At 35.7% G+C, this 23035-nt stretch overlaps 1 pseudogene; it reads left to right on the forward strand.

The window, feature by feature from the left end:
• The first annotated feature begins 2744 nt into the window (after positions 1-2744).
• LOC8285422 lies at positions 2745-23024 on the forward strand (annotated as a pseudogene).
• The last annotated feature ends 11 nt before the right edge of the window (positions 23025-23035 follow it).

Genomic DNA, 23035 nt, shown 5'->3' on the forward strand with positions numbered 1-23035 from the left:
CACTTACAAGGAAGAAAATAGCAAGCAATCATGTACCTAGGGAGATTACTACGGTCATTACCACGAGCTAAATCTTGGGTAAGAATAAAAGGCTTCCACAAGCAAAAAGTGTTCTTTCTTAGCTCGTCTCCCCACTTAAGGGTCCATGCGATGAAGAAAATACACCCATTACTTGTAAGTGATGGTAGCTAGTGTCGCAATTCTAGGATTCGAGTGGAACCAAAGGACTGCTAGCCGACGCCATCGGGGCTATAGGGACCAATGTGTATAGTGTGTGAAAGTATAGTGATGCAAGAATAATTTTTCAAACAATAAATTTAAAGAAAAACATACAATAGAATCAACTTCTCTTATCCTCAGTGGAGTCGCCACTATGGGCGGCGGTTTCGGACGCGCACCCAAGTATCTTTAGCTACTATAGCACTGTAAGCCTTTTCAACCTAATAAAAAATATGCTAACTATCATTGAAACTAGCGCGAGGTGGGAGCCGCCACCCGGATAATCATCGGGACACTTTTACTAATGAGTGGCGTTTCTCAGATTTCATAAGGAAGGTTATTAGTCCAGAGATGGATCCGGAAGCCAACTTCCTTATTTGTGTATATTAGTCCTTAATTTTATTATTTAACAAAGTATTCCCTATAAATACAAATAATTTATACACAGACATGCTAAAACAACAAATAATGCACCTAAGTCTAGCCCATTTTATTCAAGCACAACCCATGTTTAAGTTGTTAATCTAGTTTACTAACCAATTTGTGTAAGGCCCACCTAGTCTAGCCTGATTACATGTTATGTTCTTTAGATTCCAGCCTTTAGGCCTAAGGGACTACTTATTATGAGATGCCCATTCATTATGATTCAACCCTAATTAAGTTCATAACCCTAACTAGACATACTAAAGCCCGCTAGTCTATTTGGATTTTAAGGTTTCAGGCTCGGTTAAGGTTGATTAGCCTATCAGACTACCAAATTCATGTTGGATAAGTTTTTAGCCCTAGTCTATGTGGCCTATTTTAATTAATCAGCACTTAATCATGTATTGAATTAACATAAAATAAAATAAAAACCAAAATAAAACAAAAATAACCTAATTATTTCAACCCGCCTACAACTACAATTGCAAAAATGAAAAGACCTAAAACTATATAGAGGCCAAGAATACATCAAAACACATAAAAAATACATGAAATTTAGTGTCTGCTTGAACAATCGATCGACTATACATAAAGAGCATATCGGCTCTAGGGTCCTTTGGCCGGTATTTATCGATTTTCCTTCGATCGCTAGCACAATCTCATGTCCCTAAAGCAATTTACACATGCACAAACGTTAAAAGTTGATTAGAATAAGATGAAATATATTAAAAACATCAAAGTAAAAGTTACAGAAACCAATCAAAATCCTAAATAACAAAAAAACACTAAATATTGTGAACTTAACAGAAGACGATCAAAACAGATGAATCATGTTTTAACAGATTTAATTGCTTAATCATTTTAACAAATAGATTTAAATATTAACCCTATAACATGTTTCTAATCAAATCTAAAACCCTAATTGGCAAAACATCAGATCTCAAAAAATCTCAAATTCTTAATATTAAGTTCAAAACCTTATTATTATGCATATTAATAAAAACCTAATCTAATCATATTTATCATAGATCAAAATCCTAATCATGCTTCTAATAATAAATAATATAATAAAAACACAAGAAGGAATGAAAGAACCGATTTTTATGATGAATGCGGATGTGTGGTAGAAGAAACCCTCAGGTTGTCACCGTGGATGTTGGATCTGCGAGTCTCAAGCGATGAGGATGTAGTTGAGTCGAAGACTAGGTAGGAATTCAGTGTTGGATCTAGCTTTGTGAAATCTTCTGTCGATTGAGAAATAGTTTTATAAAATACTCTTTCTTAAGTGACTTGTTTCCTAAAATTACTCTTTCTTATGTGAATTGTATTCTTGAATATTGACTTCGATCAACAGTACTTTTCTTTCTGTTTTCTTTTGATTTTCTTTCTTTTTCTTCTTTCTCAATGTTTCTTTTCTCTTGATTTCATTTATGATTGAATTTTAATTTGTGATTCCTCCCTAAAACTCTAAACACTTCTTTCTATTTATAGAGGTAGGGTTTCAAAGAAAATCATAAAAAAATAAAATATTTTAGGAAATATCGATAAATATCCAATTGATTTATTTAAAATTTAAATAATTATCGATAAAACAGTGATTATCGTCAATGTAACCTTCAAGAATCTGTATCTAAACATAAAATCATTCTAAAAACGACGTTGGACTGTCAAAATTCAATCGGTGCTATGAAGAGTCGATTGACTCTATGTAGAGCCGATTACCTCTATAGAGGAAGTTTTAAAATTTACAGTTTAGTCCCTGATTTTATAAAAATCACCATTTTAACTCTCAAATTTAAATTTTTTTGACAATTAAGTCCAAATTGATTTCAAAAAGGTAATTCTAACCTCGATCCTAGCTTCAGATTTGCCTATTCTTTATGTCCTGAGACTCGAGAAGACAGTAACTTTCATTATGGGATTTTTTTATTTTTTTCTCAATATTTAGATCCGGAAAAAAGATGCTGACAATTTTTAAATGTTGTGGGGTAATTAGTATAATATGAAAAAATACAAGGGGCAAATAGCAAATAATAAATTTTATGAAATTGAAAAGTAAAATTAAATAAAATAATTTAAAATTTTAACCAGAACTGAATACGTTAATACATCCGATTATATCCAAATCTGTGATTATCGGAATCGAAAAAAGTATGGCAAAAAAAATCGGAGTTCAGCACAACTTGAACGTGATATTAGTAGAACCAGAAGTCATCTAAGCTGAAATGACCAAATCTAAAAATATCCAAAATCCAAAATCATTTTACCCGAATCCGACTTGATCCGTCCATTTCCAGCCTCTATTTGGCAACGTGAAGTTATGTTCTAGCCACTGAGCCAAACTGCTGAACCTGGAACTTCGAAAAGTAGACAAACTCGTAAACAGCAGAAGTGCGCAGAAGAATACTCATAGCCGAACTTATTCTTTTTCTTTTCAAATACCTGTCTCTTGCAAGCCATTACCGGGCCTAATTTTAATTAAAAACTCTGTTACAATTACGTTTCAGCATTTTTTTAACTCTAACCCTCCACCTGTTTGATCAAATGTTTTAATGTGCATCACCGACAATTCTTTTTTTAAAAGAATTAATGCCCATGGTTTGTTCTGATGTTATATACTACTCCTACTTTCTGTGATCACATTACGTGCTATGATTTGATGCTTACTGTAATGTGGTTGGTTGGTTTGATGCTGCTGAACGTGTAACTTGAATGACTTATTGCAAAGAAACATTCATTTAGGATGATTAGAGTGTAACACTGTGCTCTTTTTCTATTTTTGCAATTTGTTGCATGATTTTTAGTTATGTGGTGCTATAATTTTCCAGTAGCATTGCTGAGGAATTAACTGCTAGAGATTGTTTCATATGTAAATTTTAAATGCCATCAACACAGTCAGTTTTCATGTTTTGCAACCCACGATACTCTTGTAAAACAAAACAATCTAATCTGATCCCGTCTTCAGTTGACCTGTCCCAAGCCTGTATAGTAATACGATAATGACTATGACCATCTAATATATCTAGTTATCAAATTATTGCAGTACATTCTGATGTCATGTTGATCATTAAATCACCCGTATATGTTTGTCATCCTTGTCTGCCATGACTGTTAGCAATTTTTACTTCAAATAATAGCATAAAAAGCCACTTTATCCTCATTTTTTCCTCAATTCATGATCCTTGCATATCATTATTGCTGACTTGCTGTTAACAATCAATCATTTTAAGTTGATGTTATTATTTGTTGCTGAGCCTAATGTCGCCGACTTTATGTCAAAAAAGAAATTTTAGGGAACTTACTATGCTCAAACCTCAAAGATCTGGATTTTTCAAAGCGCTGCTTATTTGCTAATTTGAGATGTTCGTGAGTTTGAGCTTTAGGATAGACGACTTTATGGATCGCCTTGATGGTTCTGCATTTCTCGTGATAGTTTCAGATCTTGATTTTACAATGGTAAATCTGTTGGCTACTTGTTCTAGTGTGCTGAAGGCCATCCTGAAGTCATCTTATTTCAATACATGCTTGTCATTGTAGGTTGATCATCTTGACCTTAAGAACCTTGCCCTTTTGAGATTTAATGCACTATGGGAAACCTACTACCGCCAAAATTCTCTGCTTGTTTTCTCTATTGGAAGGTCACCTACAATTTATAAATAGTTGAAGAATGAGAAACCCTTACTGACCCCTGACATAACCATAACATCTGTTGGAACTGAGATTATGTATGGTGAATCATTGGTAAGAGATGATGGATGGGAACAATATTTGAATAACAAATGGAACAAAAAAATTGTCATAGAGGAAACAAGCAAGTTTCCTGAGCTTACTCCTCAAGTATTGCTATGTCGCTACTTGACATTAATTGCTTATATGTCTAATAGCTCAGTCTAGATACTGGTTTTATGACTTTTGAATTTTATTTTTCTATTATACTAGAATTGCGCGGAAAATAAATAAAAATGTTAGTATGGTATATTAGTATTTATTAGTAGATCATTGCAGGTAGAAACCGAGCAACGGCCTCACAAGGTGAGCTTTTTCGTGGAGAAGACTAAAGCCTTGGAAGTAATAAAGTCTCTTTCAAGTCTTCTAGAGAAACGTGGGGTAAGAATGTATCTTGATCAAAACCTTAAGAGTGTGTAGTTTCATCTCAAAATAGGTCAATTGTATTCTCAGGCTGTCAGTCATGTATAAGTTTGTTCTATCTGATTAAGTTCAGTTAATAACTAAAAAAATATATAGTCGTTAACTTTTATCTATCATATACGCGTTCTTGATTATTGCTAATTGAAATCAGAGTATAAGACAAACTGAGGAATGGATATCTTGTTGTATCTACTATTCACCAATTCTACATGTATATATACAAGTTGAGAAATCATATTTTAGGAAGGAGAATCAATTACAATTAATCTACAATAAATCGACCTTAATTACTTCCTATATATCATTCTATAATTACTTCCTATTCTATATTATACAACCTATAACCCTCCCCCTCAAGCTGGAGCATAAATGTTAATCATGCCCAGCTTGTTACAAAAATTATCAACCTTAACTCCATTAAGAGCCTCTATGAAAATATCTCCAAATTGTTTTCCAATTTTCATATATCCTGTAGAGATCAAATCTTACTGAATCTTTCACGAACGAAGTGATAATCAATTTTAATATGTTTGGTTCGCTCATGAAAACCAAATTAGAAGTAATATGAAGCACAACTTGGTTGTCACACCACAACTTTGCGGGCCTTGAGACCTTAAAACCCACTATTGAGAAGCTGATGTATCCACATTATCTCATACACAGACTTGGCCATAGCTCTATATTCAGATTCTGCACTTGATCGTGGAACTACATTCTATTTTTAGCTTTTCTATGAAACTAAATTACCTTCAACAAAAACACAATGTCTTGAAGTGGATCTTCGATCTTTCTTAGATCTTGCCCAATCAGCATTTGAAGAACATTCAATCCTAGTGTGACCATGATTATCATACAAAATTCCACATCCAGGTGCCCCTTTTAAATAGCACAAGATTTGTTCCACTGCCTTCCAGTGATCACTAGTTGGAGATAAAATATAATGACTTCTCTAACTGAATAGGCAATATATGGACGAGTTACAGTAAGATAATTCAACTTCCCAACTAATCTTCTATATCTCTTAGGATCTTCAAACAATTCACCATCTTTTATAAGCTGCACATTAGAAACCATTGGAGTATTACACGGTTTAACCCCCAATTTTCCTGTTTCAAATAATAAGTTAAGCACATACTTTCTTTGAGACAAAAAGATTTCATTCTTACTCCTGGTCATTTTAACTCCTAAGACATATCTTAGTATTCCTGAATCTTTGGTATGAAATTCAATGTGAAGAAAGGATTTAAGTGAAATCCCTGTAGAGTCGCTACCAATGATGACAACATCATCCATATACAAAACTAATAAAATGATGTCGCTATCAGATTGTTTATAGAAAACAGAGTGATCACTTACTTTTCTGCATGTCAAACTTCTCAACAACATGACTTAACTTACCAAACTGGCATGAAGACTTTGTTTCATGCATTCGAGGAGTTGCAAAGGCGACATACTTTCCCATACTCTTCCTGAGCAACAAAGTTAGGTGGTTGCTACATGTAGACTTTCTCCTAAAGGTCACTATGAAAAAAGAAATTTTTTATGTTTAACTGATGCAGAGGCCAATGATGAGCAGCTGCCATAGAAATAAATAGCCTCACAGAGGTAAGTTTAGCAATAGGATAAAATGTGTCAAGGTATCTGTTAAGACTAGGACAATAACACCTATATCCCTTTTGCACACGAGAATATCTAAGAAAGGTACACTTTAATGATTTAGGATTAAGTTTTGTAACCGGAGGGTGGATATCCTGAACAAAGCAACCAAATATCCTAGGTTCAATGGGAAAAAATGTCTTATTAGGAAAGAGAACATGAAAAGGAATCTTAACAAACAGGACTAAGGAAGGCATTCGTTTGATTAGAAAACAAGTTGTAGAAATAGCTTCAGGCCAAAATGTTTAGGAACCTGCATCTGAAATCACAAAGCTCTAGCAGTTTTAAGATGTCTATTCTTTCTCTCAGCAACACAATTCTGAGGTGTCCACATAAGATGTTTGATGAAGAATATGTTGGATCATATAATTTTGAAAAGTTTTTGATAAATATTTCTTAGCATTATCACTTGTCAAAAGTTGCACAGAACTAAATTGAGTTCGAATCTCATCACAAAAGGTTGGAAAAATGAGAGAATAATTCTCGATGATTTTTCATTAGATACAACCATGTCATTTGAGAATAATCATCAACAAAGTAATAAAATATCTAAACCCAGTTTTAGATATGACTGGTCAAGGACCTCAAACATCCGAATGCACTAACTAAGAAAGGAGCATTGGCTCGTTTATTGACTTTTGGATTAGAACTGAGATGATGATGTTTGGCAAACTGACAAGACTCATGATCTAAAGAGGTCATGCTAGAAAATCAAGGACACTGTAACGTAGGAAAAAAAGAATGACCCAACCGGCAATATGCTTCAAAAGGAGTGATGACTCTGATACATGCTATAAACTTTGGTATTTGTGTGCCAAGGATGTAGAGACCTCCAAACTCATGTCCCTTACCAATAATCTTCTTCGTCGTAAGATGCTGAACTAAACAATAATCAGAAAAAAAGAGAGAACAATTGAGAGTACGAGTGAGTTTACTGATAGAAATCAAATTAAAGGATAACTGAGGTAGACTAAGGACAGATGACAGAGAGCAATGGTGTGGGATTAATTGTTTCAGATCCAATAACACAAGATGTTGATCCATCAGCTAAAGTAATAGGAGAGATAGATTTATATGACTGAAAGGTAGATAATCAACTAGAATTACCTATCATGTGATATCTAGCACAAAAATCAATGACCCACTTTGAAGAGGTGGAAATAAGACATGTATTAGGTTTACCTGACTCGGCAATGGCAGTAACAAGACTGGACTGAGGTTTCATTGCTTTTTGAAGCCGAATTAATATGGCATACTTATCTGTAGATATCATAACAGACTTTCTAGAGGTCTCAGAAGTAGAGGCAACATGGGCAGACTGAGCTTTCTTATACTGCAACTTCCGACAATCTCGCTTGATATGACCTGGCTTATGACAATAGTAACAAACTATTTTCCCCGACTCCTATCCACGAGTACCAGTATTATTGTTGTTGGATCCCATGCCCTTATTACCACCACCACTCTTGTATTGTTGTTTTCCCGAATCATTTGTTATTACGACTGCTAAGAGCAGGTTGAACAGGCATCGAACTCTCTGTACGGAGAACCTTACTACAAGCATCTTGTGGGGAAGAAATCTCTGAACCATAAAAAATCTGTGATTTAGCAGTTTCAAACTCAAATAGAAGACCAGCTAAAAAGCTCATAACAACCATCTTCTCCTGTTGAGTTTGTTGTATAGTCATATTACTACTGAAAGGAAGCAACATATTGAGTTCTTCATATGTTTTCTTGAAATCCATGAAATAGTTGGTGAGAGACCTATTACCTTTATCCGCCTTATAAAATGCTTTACACATCATAAAATCGAGAAATATTTCTCTTTGCAAAGTATAAGAATTCTAAGGAGGGTGTATTTAATTAAGACTTTTAAAGACTTTGATGGAGTTTAAAAATTAAGGTGTATTCAATAGTAACTTTGAAAAACTCTGTATAAGTTATGGGGTATTCAATATAGACTTTTAAAGACTTTAAAAAAGCCTAAAGAAATTAGGGGGTATTCAATTACAATTTTTGTAAAGTCATAGAAAGTAAGCTAGTATTAAAAAAGACATGGACTTTTATATACTTTTAATGATTTTTTATGCATTGTTATGAATAAAAATTCTTAAGATTTCTCTTTCATTTGTCTTTAAAATTTCAATAGACTTGTTTTTGAAAACTCATCTTTCTTTTTTTCAAATTCTTCTGCATGATCGTCTTTATTTCTCTTTACTATATTCTCCATCTTAGAAAATATATGAAATTGGATGAAACTAGAAGCTAAAAATTATTTACTAATACTATTTTCTTATACTCACACATACAAAAAAATTAATTTAAGTTTTTAATCTAATTTTAAAAGGGCCCTTTTAAAAAAATGAATTTTAAATGAAGCATTTAGTGAATTTTTTTGAGCAAACAACCCCACCATATATTGACTTTTAGATTTTATTAGAAAGACTATTTGGATAATATTTTCTGTTGATAAACGTGATTATCAGTATAGATATTTATCAAATAATTAGTAAGCGTGATATTAGTTTAGGTATTTATCAATTCAGTAATAAATAAAATATAATGAGTATAATATGAATTTGGTGGTTTAATTGGAGACAAATAATAATATGATTTCTTTTTTAAGAAAATTATTCTCTTGACAAAAAAAATTGTACTCGTGTTGTGAGGTAAAAAATTTAAAAATGATATGAATTTAACATAATAATAATATAAAATCTGTTACTTGTGTATGAAGTAGCATATAACATTACGTGGAATAATGTTATGCAGAAAAAAAAGAGAAAAAGATGAAGAAAATAATAAAAGTAAAATGATTAAATCTATTTTTAAATAATTAAATAATAGACAAATAATAACCTGTGAAAATCAATAAAAGTCTATCAATATCTATAAACGTATTTTTAAGTAAAGCCTGTGAAAGTAATTCATAAAATCATGAACTATGTAAAAGTCATTAAAAGTTCAGGAAATCTTTAAGAGTAATTTATTTAAAAAAAGTTTTTAAAAGTCTTAATTAAATACACCTTTTTAAATTGTTCATTAATCCTTTGACTGTCTTACAGTGAATAACCATACCAACCACTTCACTATCAATAGAATTACATATTTGTAAAACAAGCGAACATCTTCTCTTATCCAACGCAATCTAGAATTATATTTAAGAGGATCATCGGTTATCCATAGAAATACTTACCAAATATAATTAGATGGTTTGACTTCAATCAAGATAATTTATAGTAGTAAGTTTATTTTCCGTGATTTTTGACATCCACGAAACCACATCAGAAACAACCACCTTTCTCTCCGCCATATTTCACTAAGAACAAACCAACAAATATAGAAATCAAATTCTGCCCTATAAAACTCTGAAGAAAAAAATCAAACATGTAATAGAAGAGGTCCCACACCACATTGATGCTGATCTAAACAGGTACACAAAGGAGTTGTGGACATCGAGGCGAGCTGATTGTGACGAGCCAGAGTGGCTTCCAGAAAGGAATGCGCCTTCATGCGCCGGTGCATGGAATCTGGACAAAAACTTTTGGCAACGCGCGTGAATCACGCATGTGGATTCAGGCGACCAGTCTTTGGGTACTGATAGATCGGCACAAGGCGTGGTTGGCGGTGTTAATAGAGAAACCTCCGAAGGTGACGAACCAGAATTGGCAGCCTCTCCTTGACACATCCAACTACCCAGAATTTTATGTGAACAAAATTAAAAACCCCCAGATCGCTTTGATACCATGTAATCAGAGTATAAGACAAACAGAGGAATGAACATCTTGTTGTATCTTTTATTCACCAATTGTATAGGTATATATACAAGTTGAGAAATTCTATTTTAGAAAAGAGAATCATTTACAATCAATCTACAATAAATCAAACTTAATTACTTTCTATTCTATTCTATACAACCTAAAACACTAATGATTATGGCTAGTCTAGAGTAGACGTGCCGAAAGGATGAAAAACAGAGTGGCTGGATTTCTTTTATTCTTTTCCTTTTCAAGAAAATACATTTAAAAATTTCATGTCTTGTTGTAAAATTTTAAATAAATGCCATGTCAAGATTTTTCATACTTTATGCATAAATGCAGTCCACATCTGGACGTAGGGTTCTTTGGCACACAAATTCTCTATTCTATGAATGATAGAACGATAATGTAATAGGTGCGAAATTGATATGAACGATAAGCAACAAAATTTGAAACTGATATTTGGACCAAAGTTTTAATTGGATCATTAACCCTGATATTTGCTCATATTTGATCTTGAAATCTTGTTGACCAGCTAGATGTGAAAGTGATATACAGCAATGGAACAGCAGTGAATGTGTTACCAAAACGTGCTGGCAAAGGGTAGGCTCTTGTTTATTTGCTTAAAAAATTGGAAGCTAATGGAAAATTGCCTGTCAGTACTCTTGTATGTGGTGACTCTGGAAATGATGCTGAACTGTTCAGCATTCCTAGAGTATATGGTGTGATGGTCTGTATCTTCATAAGCTTTTTCTGTTCTCATAGTTACTATTCTGCCACCTTTTCGCTTACAAGTTTAATGTTTCTTATACTTAGGTTAGCAATGCACAGGAGGAATTATTGGAGTGGCATGCAGAAAATGCAAAGAACAATCCTAATATAATGCATGCAACTGAGAGATGTGCAGCTAGAATTATACAAGCCATTGGTAGTTTTAGACTGGGTCCAAAATGTTTCTCCAAGAGATATTAGAGACTTCCAAAAATGCATACTGGAGATTTTCAGTCCTGGTCATGAAGTTGTGAAATTCTATTTGTTTTATGAGAGATGGCGACGTGCAGAAGTTGAGAAATCCAATGAATATATGCAAATCTTAAAATTAGCATTTGTAAGTACGATAGTCCTGTTTTTTCAAAAATGGGATTCTAATAACATTGCACTTTAGTAGGCGTTGTGTTAGGTTAGAAGTTTAACCTTAGTGGCAGTATGGTCATATTGTCTGAGCTGAAGGTGCAAGGAAAGAGTTGTAGGAACCAAAAGAGTTAATATGGATTGAGGAGGTGCATAGACAGCTTATATGTTTTCTCTGTTGATATAAAATTCATACTGGAATTTTAAAATTGCTGGAGAGGAATTTTGCTGCTGATATCTATGGTTAGGCAATGACGTTTTGGAAAGTCCAGTCTCAAGTCTCTAATGATGCAATCATTTTCTTTTTTCAATGCTGACTCTTTTGGTATTCACTTAATGTGCAAATCATACTAGTGATAAACCTTTGCATGACTACTTGATTTGTCTTATTATCTGAATAGTTGCAATTTTGATAATTCAACCATTTTCTGCTTTTTCCATTACCTTTTTCCCTTTTTGTTTGTTAAATTGTAGTTTCTTTCTCCATGTATAAACTTGCCTTACATTTCTGTTATTCTGTCCAAAACACTTGAGACATGATTGCATACCTTCGTTTGTATCTTCAGTTCCCATTAGGTACTTTTGTCCATCCCTCGGGAGTCCACCAATCTCTGCACTATTGCGTAGATGCAATGACAAGACTGTATGGGGATATGCAAGGAAAGCATTATTGGGTTTGGCTGGATCTAGTCTCTTCAGCACAAGTTGGTTCAGACTCGTGGCTTGTGAAGTTTTACAAATGGGAGATATCTGGTGAGATTTGTTTTGTGCTATTTCGATCTCCAACACATATTATAGCTCTTATTTTTGTATTTCAAAGTTCATTTTCTTCTCTGATTGGCATAGAGTTGTAGGTTACCTTAGTTGTTTCCTTTTAGCCCAATCTGCATATCCTTCTTCTGCTCACATTTCGAAAAGAACCAAGATATCGTGCACGTTTTATGTTGTGGCCTTAGGCATGCTTTATAAGCTCAAAAAGTCAAAAGTGCGTGTTAGCAAGGTAAACCAAATTTTGTAGTACTGAAACAAATATGAGCTGCAGTCATTATATGCTACAAACAAATAGGTATTCTACCAAAGAATGATTAGTAAACGTCATATCATTGTTCAATATGCAGAAGTTGTTAATTATTTGATAGATGTGTAATTTAATTTTCCAAAAAGAAATAAATGAAAAAAATGAAAAAAAAAATGTATATTTATTTAAATATTAAGTGGGATGCTACTTTTATTTTTCCTGAAAAAAAACTAATAACTGCATTTCTTTTATACAACTATAAATGGGGAGGCAGTAATTCAAACATCATTCTTGTCTAACAACAAATATATATTTTAGGTCTTTTACATTTCAAATACTAGCAGTTTTTTTCATATAATCATGGCTGAATTACTGATGTTGCAGGGGAGGAGAGGCAATGCTGCTTGACCACAGTCTTGCTGAGTTCAAAGGTACAACATGTTGAGTTTCATGGTCCGTGTTGATCTACTGCCTCAATTATAACAAATGTGAAACTTTAAATTTTCAATTTACTATGGGTTTTGGCAGGCTGAAGTACCAGATGAATTTACATGGATGCACATGCATCAGACATGGTTCAGCCTCAGAGACGGCTCAACCCGAACATGAAAGAAGTGGTGAAGGAGGTAATTAAACTTCTTGATGCAGGTTTAATCTATCCCATTTCTGACAGTTCGTGGGTGAGTCCTGTGCAGGTTGTGCCCAAGAAAGGAGGCATGACGGTGGTAAGGAATGAATGATGAGTTGATCCCGACTCGGACGGTAACAGGCTTCCGAGTTTGCATTGATTATAGGAGGCTTAATTATGCAACTCGGAAGGATCATTTCCCTCTTCCTTTCATTGATCAGATGATTGAACGTTTGGCAGTTCACATGTTTTATTGTTTTCTTGATGGTTTTTCAGGTTATTTCCAGATTCCTATTGCACCTGAGGACCAAGAGAAGACTACTTTCACTTGCCCCTATGGGACGTTCGCTTATAGACGGATGCCATTCGGACTGTGCAATGCACCGGCTACATTTCAGCGGTGCATGATGGCTATCTTCGAGGACATGATTGAGGAGTCTATGGAGGTATTTATGGATGACTTCTCTATTTTTGGTGATTCTTTGTCTCTTTTTTTTTTGGCAAATCTTGAGCGCATGTTAGCTAGGTGTATTAAGGCTAACTTGGTATTGAATTGGGAAAAATGCCATTTCATGGTGAGAGAGGGGATTGTGTTAGGGCATAAGATCTCTCAGGCTGGGATGGAGGTGGACAGAGCTAAGATAGAGGTTATATCTAAGCTACCTTCTCCTAGTTCTGTTAAGGCAGTTAGGAGTTTTCTAGGCCATGCAAGGTTTTATAGGAGATTTATTAGAGATTTTTCTAAGATTGCTAAGTCTCTTACTCAGTTGTTAGTTAAGGATGTACCTTTTGTTTTTAATGCTGCATGCTTGGCTGCTTTTGAGTTACTTAAGAAACTTCTGACTACAGCCCCGATCATGGTTTCGCCTGATTGGGGGCTGCCTTTTGAGTTGATTTGCGATGCTAGTGATTATGCAGTTGGAGCTGTGCTTGGACAGAGGATTGAAAAGAAGTTCCAACCCATTTATTATGCTAGCAAGACATTGACAGGAGCCCAGGAGCACTGCACCACCATAGAGAAGGAGTTGTTGGCTGTTGTTTATGCCTTCGACAAGTTTAGATCGTACCTCGTTCTCTCCAAAACCATTGTCTTCACGGACCACTCAGCATTAAGGTACTTATTTCTAAAAAATGATGCGAAACCGAGATTGATTCGGTGGATTCTTTTGTTGCAGAAATTTGATGTCGAGATCAAGGATAAGAAGGGCGCAGAGAATCTGGCAACGGACCATTTATCGAGATTGGAGAATCCTCACTTGGATGCACTTGATGAGACGACCATAGACGATCGATTTCCAGATGAGCATTTATATGTCACTCAGGTATACATTGATACTCCCTGGTTTTCAGATTATGCTAACTATTTGGTTGCTAGGGTTCTACCAAAGGGTATGACATATCAGCAAAAAAAAAAAATCTTTGCTGATTTGAAATACTATATTTGGGAAGATCCCTTTCTGTTTAGAGTGTGTGCAGATCATGTGATTCGTTGTTGTGTGTATGGCGAAGAGACTCTCCAAATATTGAGGCACTGCCATGAGAGACCCACTAGAGGTCATCAAGCGGCAAACCATACAGCGAGGAAGGTGCTAGAGGTAGGATTCTATTAGCCTACGCTCTTCTAAGACGCACAGAAATTCATTCAGGTTTGTGATGCTTGTCAGCGCGCAGGTAATATCTTTTCTCGTGATGAGATGCCTCAAACTAGTATGCAAATTGTTGAGATTTTTGATATTTGGGGCATCGACTTTATGGGACCCTTTCCCTCTTCATATGGTAATAAGTATATTCTGATTCCTGTTGAGTACTTTTCTAAGTGGCCTGAAGCTCAGGCTGTGGCCATTGATGATGCCAGGGTTGTTTGCAGGTTCCTTAAGCGATTGTTTGCCAGGTTTGGCACACCTAGGGCGCTTATTAGTGATAAGAGGAACACATTTCTGCAATGCCCAATTAGAGAAGGTACTTAAGCGATACGGGGTTACTCAGCGGTTCTCTACTCCCTATCACCCCCAGACTAGTGGGCAGGTTGAGATAACTAATAGGAGTATTAAGCGTATTTTAGAGAGAACCGTTAGTACCAGTAGGAAGGATTGGGCTCTTAAGTTGGATGATGCATTGTGGGCGTTTAAGACTGCTTTTAGGACATCTATAGGTTTTACGCCCTATCATCTTGTTTATGGAAAGTCATGTCATTTGCTTGTTGAGTTAGAGCATAGGGCACTTTGGGCCCTTAGGACTTGTAACTTTGATATTGATTCTGCAGGTAAGGAGCGACAGTGGTAGCTGAGTGAGTTAGATGAGTGGCGCCAGCAGGCGTATGAAAACTCGTTAACTTACAAAGCAAGGATGAAGAAATGGCATGATCAAAGGATTCATGGGCCTAAGGAGTTTCAAGTCGGGGATCGAGTGTTGCTTTACAACTCTCGCCTTCGTCTGTTTCCTGGAAAGCTGCGGAGTCGTTGGTCTGGACCATTTCAGGTAAGGCAGGTCTTTCCGTATGGAGTGGTAGAGTTGCATCATCCCGAGAAGGGAGATTTCAAGGTGAATGGCCATCTGTTGAAGCTTTACCATGGTAACTCGTTGGATGGTGAGCAACGGGTTGACCTGCCTTTGTATACACAGGAAGGTTGATCCGGATGAGTCAAGCTTAGGACTCGGCAAAAATAAGCACTTTTGTACATTCGACTTTGGTTATGCTTTCATGTTTTTGTTAGTTTTTGTTATTTCGTTATTTTCATTTGACTTTATTCATTTTAGTTTGCTTGATTGTTTATATGTTTAGTGTTATTCTTTTAACTTGTTTTGATTCCTCTGTTTTGAAGTTTTTGAAGATATTTGGTGTTGGGAAGAATATATTTATGTGTTACAGGTGATTTGGATCGCATTCCGTGCAATTTCGGGCTCGTCCGCGTGTTCGGGACCGTGCATGGGCCGTTGCACGGGCTGACACGTGGCATTCCAGGAAGAGGGCATTCAAAGACCGTTGCACGGCCCGTGCCACGGCCTAGCAAGGGGCAGCGCACACCGAACCCTATTTAAACGAGGTTTTTCACATCTTTTCACTCTTTTGGTTGATTTTCTCTTCTTCCTAACTCTTTCTCTACTTTTCTACTTCTTGTCAGAGGCAATCCAAGTAAGTAATTTCATGTTTTTCACTTAATTTTGCTTGTTTTTGTTCTGTTCTTGTATGATTTTCATTCCGTTCTTCTTATACTTTTGTTAATTTTCTTTTGATTCTTCACCTCAGGTATGTCATCTCATTCCACTCTTTATTTATTTTCTGTTGTAATTTCTGACTTTAGTACCTATTCTATTGTTTATTTTGGTTCATTTGCTTTATTTCGATTCTGTTACCTTGTCTTTACTTTTCTTTTTTTGGTATGTTCAATTTTTACTTCGTTTTCGTATCCCTGTTTCATTTTCGTATTTTGAGTTTATTCCGTTTTTCCAATTGTTGTTCCTTTTTATTAATTCTGTCTTCATTCTGTTTTTATTGTGCTTTTCTATTCTCTGTTAATTATTTCAATTCTGTTTTTCACTTTTTTTTCTACTCTTTTTCTTTCACTAGTTTTTATGTGTGTTTTTATTGTTTTTCGTTTCTGTTATTTTATTTTTACATTCTCCATTGCTGGCTGTGTCATTGGACACAAAATATAATGTGATTATGTCGTTTCTGTGTGCTTTGAAATTACAATGTGTAATGGTCTATCCCTTGATTACTGTTTTTCCTTTTCATGCATTGAATCTTGGATGTGCTGGCTGTACCATTGGGTACATTGTGATGTTATGCGCTGAAATGCCATTGGGCATTATATCTGTTATTATCTATTTTCTCTTCTCCCCTTCCACTCTAAATTTTCAGCCTTGCAGGATTTCGGCGGTTAGGGTACCTTACCCCTAGCTTCCTGGGTTAACAACCAACTCGTTATACCGCCGAATTTCTGTCAAATTTTGTGTAAATTGAATATGCATGATTGATTATAGTGTTTTGCTATTTATTTTGTTATCTGATATTGCATTTTATCAGGTAGTATGACCGACGATCAGCAACGAGCCTCTAGGAAGCGAGCTAGAGTTGAGGATGGTTCTTCTAGTCACCAGACCTTAGGCTAGACTACTGCTCCAGTATCTCCTGAACGACAAGTTTACCCTCGGGCAGTCGATCACCCGAGAGCTCGAGCTCGACCTGTCCCCACACTTGCAGCTGGCAGGCATCCTTACTTGATCTTCACCAACCAGGAGCATATTGATCGATTTTGAGTGGTGAGGACGAAGACGCTTCTGACTGGGAGGTGCATCGATTGGCAGGCCCTAAGGGATGTTGGGCTGTTTGAGGAGATTTCTAGTTTGCTGGAGACAGTACCATGGAATAGTCTCTTTGACATTAGAGAGCCTACTTACAGAAAGCTGACTTTGGAGTTCTTCAACACCTTTTGGTTTCAGCCAGCTGTTAGGGATTTTACTTTGTCAGACACGGTTTCCTTCAGGGTGACTGGCAGGACTAACAGGATGTCCCTACCTGAGTTTAGTATAGCTTTAGGGATATGGACTAGAGCGGAGGTGGACTCCGATTTGTTTGAGCAGGCAGTTAGGCATTTGGGGACGGATATAGACTCATATTGGGAGGATATTAGAGTGGTCAGGCGCTCTTTCTCTTCGAGCCGGACTAAGGTTTCATGTGTTTCAGACACTTTGAGATACCTCCACAATATATTGGCGCACACATTGGCTGGTAGGGGTGAGAGTTGGGGAGCTCTCAACAAGCTTGATGTTGCTTTACTTTGGCATACTCGGCAGAGGACCTATTTGGATTTAGGGTTTCTGATAGCTACACAGATGGATAGGATTCAGAGATCAGCTAGGAAAGCAGTTTGTACCTCCACCACCGCCGCCACGTCCCTCATTTAGGCCCACAGATGTTCCTGACCCATCTATGTTCTTTAGTCCATCAGCAGCCGGTGCCTCTTCTTCTTTTTCACCAGGCATATCAGTAGTATCTAGATTGGATTGGATGGAGGCCCGGATGATGCAGTAGTGGGATCTTACACAGACCTTCCGTACCGAGGCTAGGGATTCAGTGAGAGCCTTGCGCGAGATGCTTCAAACATAGTCACATGCAACCCAGCTTCTTCGGGATGACCTTGTGGCCTTGTGCATCGAGATGAGAGAAGACCATAACAGTTTTCATTTTTCTTTGCAGGATATCTCTCAGCAGTTGGCTCGGATGCGAGCATCCAATTCTCATGTGCCACCACATGCAGCCTACGCCTCGACCACTGTCTGTGCCGGTATCAGCCTTTGACCTTGAGGGTTTCTTTGATAGTTTTGGTGACCCCTACTTGTCCATCACTTCTCCTCCACTGCCACCTGCTCCAGCCCTAGTCCCGAGTACTTCTACCAGCGCTGATGCCCCGATGTCTCCTCAGCTTGATGATCCTTTGTTTACTCCAGATTTCACACAGCAGGACCAAGGTGGCTGAGTTGATCGTGTTGAGGATTGAGGACCCTCTTCCATTATTGGACGTTTCTTTTCTTTATTTAGTTCTTTATATTGTTGGACGGTTTATTTTCTTTTTTTTTTGTTATGGATGCTATTATTTCTGTTTTAGTTTTAGTTATTGAACTTTATTTTGGATCATGTGGGGTACTATACCTGTTTCACACTGAGGACAGTGTTTTTCTCAAGTGTGGGGTAGGTACCTTAGTTTTATGCAGGTACCGATTTTGTTATCTCGAATCTCTGTAAGGATGATATTCTGCTGTTTTTATTTTCCTTATTGATCGAGTATGTTCATTCTTACTATCCTTATCTTGAGTTTTGTTTTAATCGAGTAATTGATGATTTTTCTCTTTTAAATGGATACCCTTATAGCTTTTATAGAATCTTGTTGGAAGAAGGTAATGAACGAATCTCTTAATTTCAATCGAGCCAGGTAAAACTGGTATTTTTCCTTAATTTTTCCATTTTACTTTTTCTTGGATATAGAACACTGTTAGTATTGCTGCTTATTATTATGATTGATTGTTTAAACTTTGGTTTGAGAATTCATGCAATTTTAATCCACTCAAATGGTGAGGTTTTGAGCCAATTTGAGCATCATTATTTTTTTTTAATTTTATGGTCGAGTAAACTCGTACATCGTCCTCTGATCGTCATCGGCCTGGGGTTGTGGTTCTCCATCACGTTAGCTCTATGAACCTGAACTGTAACTCCGACCTCCTCCTCAACTGCCTGCAAACGTCATCTCAATAATCTGAGAGAACGCTCCAGGTCAGATAAGGGTTCTATGGGATCAGGGTTAGAGCTCCTAGTCATAAACTACCTGAAACTGACAATCCAAACAACCACCAATCAACAAAAGCAATAAAATAAAGAATAAAGAATAGATAAATAAACAAATAATGACTAAAGTAACACGAAAACAATTCACTCTAGTTCATCATTACGGGTTCCCCAGCAACGGCGCCAAAAACTTGATGGGCTACTGATGCAACCTACACCTAAGGCAGTGAACCTATCGATGCGGCCTAGCACTGGTGAGTATCAAGGTCGTATCCCTGGAGATCGGGTGAACCTAGAGTTACTACTGTTCGCTATGTTATCTAGTCTGAAATAAGGTGTGAGAAGTCTAAACTAACTAACTAATGACTATGAATGCAAATAAATAAATGAACAGCAACTAACAACCGAAAGACAACCGCAACAAGAGAAACAAACCCAAAGGGGACCTAAGTGATGGAATTCTAAAGGTTGATTTTATAAATTACCAATCTTGCTTACCCATGCCTAAATCCTGAATCGAACTCGGTTCCTCTCTCGAGCTCACCGAGTTCCTAAACCTGCACTAACCTAATGGAATCTTTTCCTATCAGATTATTACAGATTAGCATTAAGCGTGATTTAGAACTATTAAGAGTTGTTAATTCTTAATCCGGCGAGTAAATTAACCTTATCTCTAAGTGTTAACTACCAGTTCTTACTATTCAAATTCCAGTTGTAACAAGCATTTCTCAGTGTCAAGAAACAACCTAAAAGACAATTAATTCAACGTCTCAAATTAGCTGAATCAAACTTTATTAATGAATAGCAAGAAGATTACAAGAATGGCAAATACAAATCTAACAACTAAGCACAATCTATCAACAAAGGTAAACCCCAATAGGTTCGGCAGCCCTAGCTACTCATAATAAAAGAAACAAATACAAAAGGAAATAAATAACAGAAAAGAAAACGGAACATGTGACCTCTCTTCTCTCGAATCGGAGTGGAAATGTTGCAAGCACCAACTCTGAAACCAGCCTCAAGTATGGATCTCGGATGTCTCGATCGATAGTTTGGAACCTTCAATCTTTGCTTGAATCTCCTAAATCAATCCTTTGAAATGATGTTTGGTCTCCCAAAATGTCAAGAACAGAGGTGTAGAAGTGGAAGGTTGCGCGCATAGAGAAGTCCAGAAGTCAGAAGAGGAATCCTGTCTCATTTTACGTGCGCCTATTTATAGGTAGAAGTGCCATAGCCCATGCAACGGGCATAAATATCCAAAAATGCAAATCTTTAAAAACGTCCAAAGGAGGCCGTGCAACGGCCCGTGCAAAAGCCTTGAAATGCACGCCAACAAGGAATCGAATCCGACGAACATCTAATATGCGTAAATCATTAAAATAGCTTGGTTTCTACCCGGAAATCAATCAATTTCCCATCAAGGAGTCTGAAAACCTAAAAACTCATAAACATACCAAAGTGCGATCAAACAGGAATAAATATGGCTCAAATACACGGATAAACGACTGATAAACAGTCAATAAACATACATAGAATCATCTATATCAATTTAAATGGATGCACATGCATCTGACATGGTTGGGTGGCTCAATACCAAAAGACAAACCACTTGGTTATTCTAGGTTTCTATTCAATTCTGATCAGGTTGGCATTTATCTTGTCTTGACTTGATGATATTGGTGCTTGTTATCCTCCTAGCTATATCTTGGAAGCTGGTATAATCAATTGGTTTAGCTGATTTAACTGCCAAAGTTCTCAATAAGGTACATCTGTGACTCTGAAGAAGGGATTCCATTGCAACACCTGAATAATGGAGTTCTATAAGAACATTGTACAGTAATTGCATCACTTGAGTTATAGGTAGGTATGTAATCTGTCACTTGTTTATTAGAAGATATTAGGCGCAAGCTTTGCCCCAATATATGATGGACCTGTAATGTGCTGCAACAGAAGAAAGTTAAGCTTTAGGAAATCTTGGTAGGTGAATATTGTGAGCACTCTTTTAACCGAAGAAAGTAAAAGCAGAACTGGTTTTCTGGTACTCTTAATTTTATGAAGCTTTTTAGTGGAATGTGGCCCCAAAATTTTATGGTCAAGACTCAATTTGGACTTTTTTGACCTTTTGGGTTAATTTAGCTCAAAACTTTATCTTTTTTTTTAAGTCATTTCTCATTTAAGAGAGGTGTAACTCGCTCCACATAAAAGAGAATGAATTGCTAAAAAAAGGTAATAATTAATAACTTAGCTGATATTTGTAAAAAGTAAAATTGATTTAATATTGATCTAAGATAAATTTTAGTTATTAAATTGGATAAAAAAATATATTAGTTGATTTCTTAATGATTTTTTTATATATTAATATTTTTTATTAATTAATGAATTATTATTTATCTTTTTAAAGAATTTTTTTTTAATTTTAATAGGAGATGACTTTCATTCTCTTACAACAAAAACTCAAAATAATAAAGTTTTAAATTAAAAAAAAAGAGTTTTTTACACAAATCTCTTTTTATACTACACCAATAACATTTATACCTTCAAAAATTCAGTTTGCAAAAATATGGTCATAGCTTTTTCTTTTCTAAACTTACAATTTTTATTTTATTTTTTCCTAAAGAACGTTGTGCAGCCTTTTCTTTTGTCTTTTTTTGTAGTCTTTTTTTAGGCTTATTTACTTCCTGAGTTTTATTCTAATATATGAGTCAGTATCTATAATTTTTTTATTATATTAAAATCCTCTTAAATTTTAATAAAACTAACTATTATCCCTTTTTGTGTTAGTCGAAGAACTAAACTGGTAATTTAATATTACAATTTGATCATTCTATTTATTTAGGCTTAATTGCAAAAGGATACTCGACCTTTGGTGTTTTTTTTTTCAATTTAATCACGTGTTTTTAATTGTAACAATTTCATGCGTGACCTTATCAATTTTTTCAAATCGGTACATAAATGAGATTTTCAGTGAAGTTTATTCCATGTGGCTACTAGAGCTCTGGTAAATTAAACATGTAGAAACGGTGCGTTTTAAAGCCAAATCAGAAACGGTGCGTTCTGGAGAGGAGAAATGGTGCGTTTTTGACATCGTAATAAAAAATAAAAAAAATAACAAAACGATGGCGTATATGGTGTAAGAAAACCCTAAATTCCCAAAATTAAAATAGTCGTTATTTGTTAATGAAACCATTGAAGAGAGTGAAAGTAAAAGAGAGTGAAAGTGAAAGAGGAAATCATTTGTTATCGAATCCATTTGTTTGAAAAAGCGAAAACATTGTAGTGCTTTGAAGAATTAAATACATTGTGGTCTCTTGAAGCAGCAAAGACACTGAAGAAGATCAAACATTGTGGTCCCTTGAAGTACCAACCACTGGAAAAGGACAAATAAGTTATTATATTGTTACTGGCTTTTCTAAGAAGCTTTTACATTAATGAGATGAGTGCGATATGTGTAGGGTAGGGCATCAATTATTTTTTTATTACTGCACTTTCGGGTTTGTCAAAATATATTTGAGTTTGTCATTCTAGAGTACTGTGATTTTGGTATTAATTTATTTGAGTTTGTCATGGTCTGTAGGGTCTTATTCATGTAATGATTTTGTTTGTCTTGTTGAAATATTAACATTCATGCACTCTTTCAACAGAATGTCTTACAGGTTTTCTGTGTATATAAACTATGGTGGGCGTTTTGCATCTGTTTGTGGGAATGTGGTTTATGTAGGTGGAGATATTATGCCTAAACATGGATTAGACCCCAGATAGGATAAGATTTT

This window comes from Ricinus communis, chromosome 6, assembly GCF_019578655.1.
Source record: "Ricinus communis isolate WT05 ecotype wild-type chromosome 6, ASM1957865v1, whole genome shotgun sequence".
NCBI lineage: Eukaryota > Viridiplantae > Streptophyta > Magnoliopsida > Malpighiales > Euphorbiaceae > Ricinus > Ricinus communis.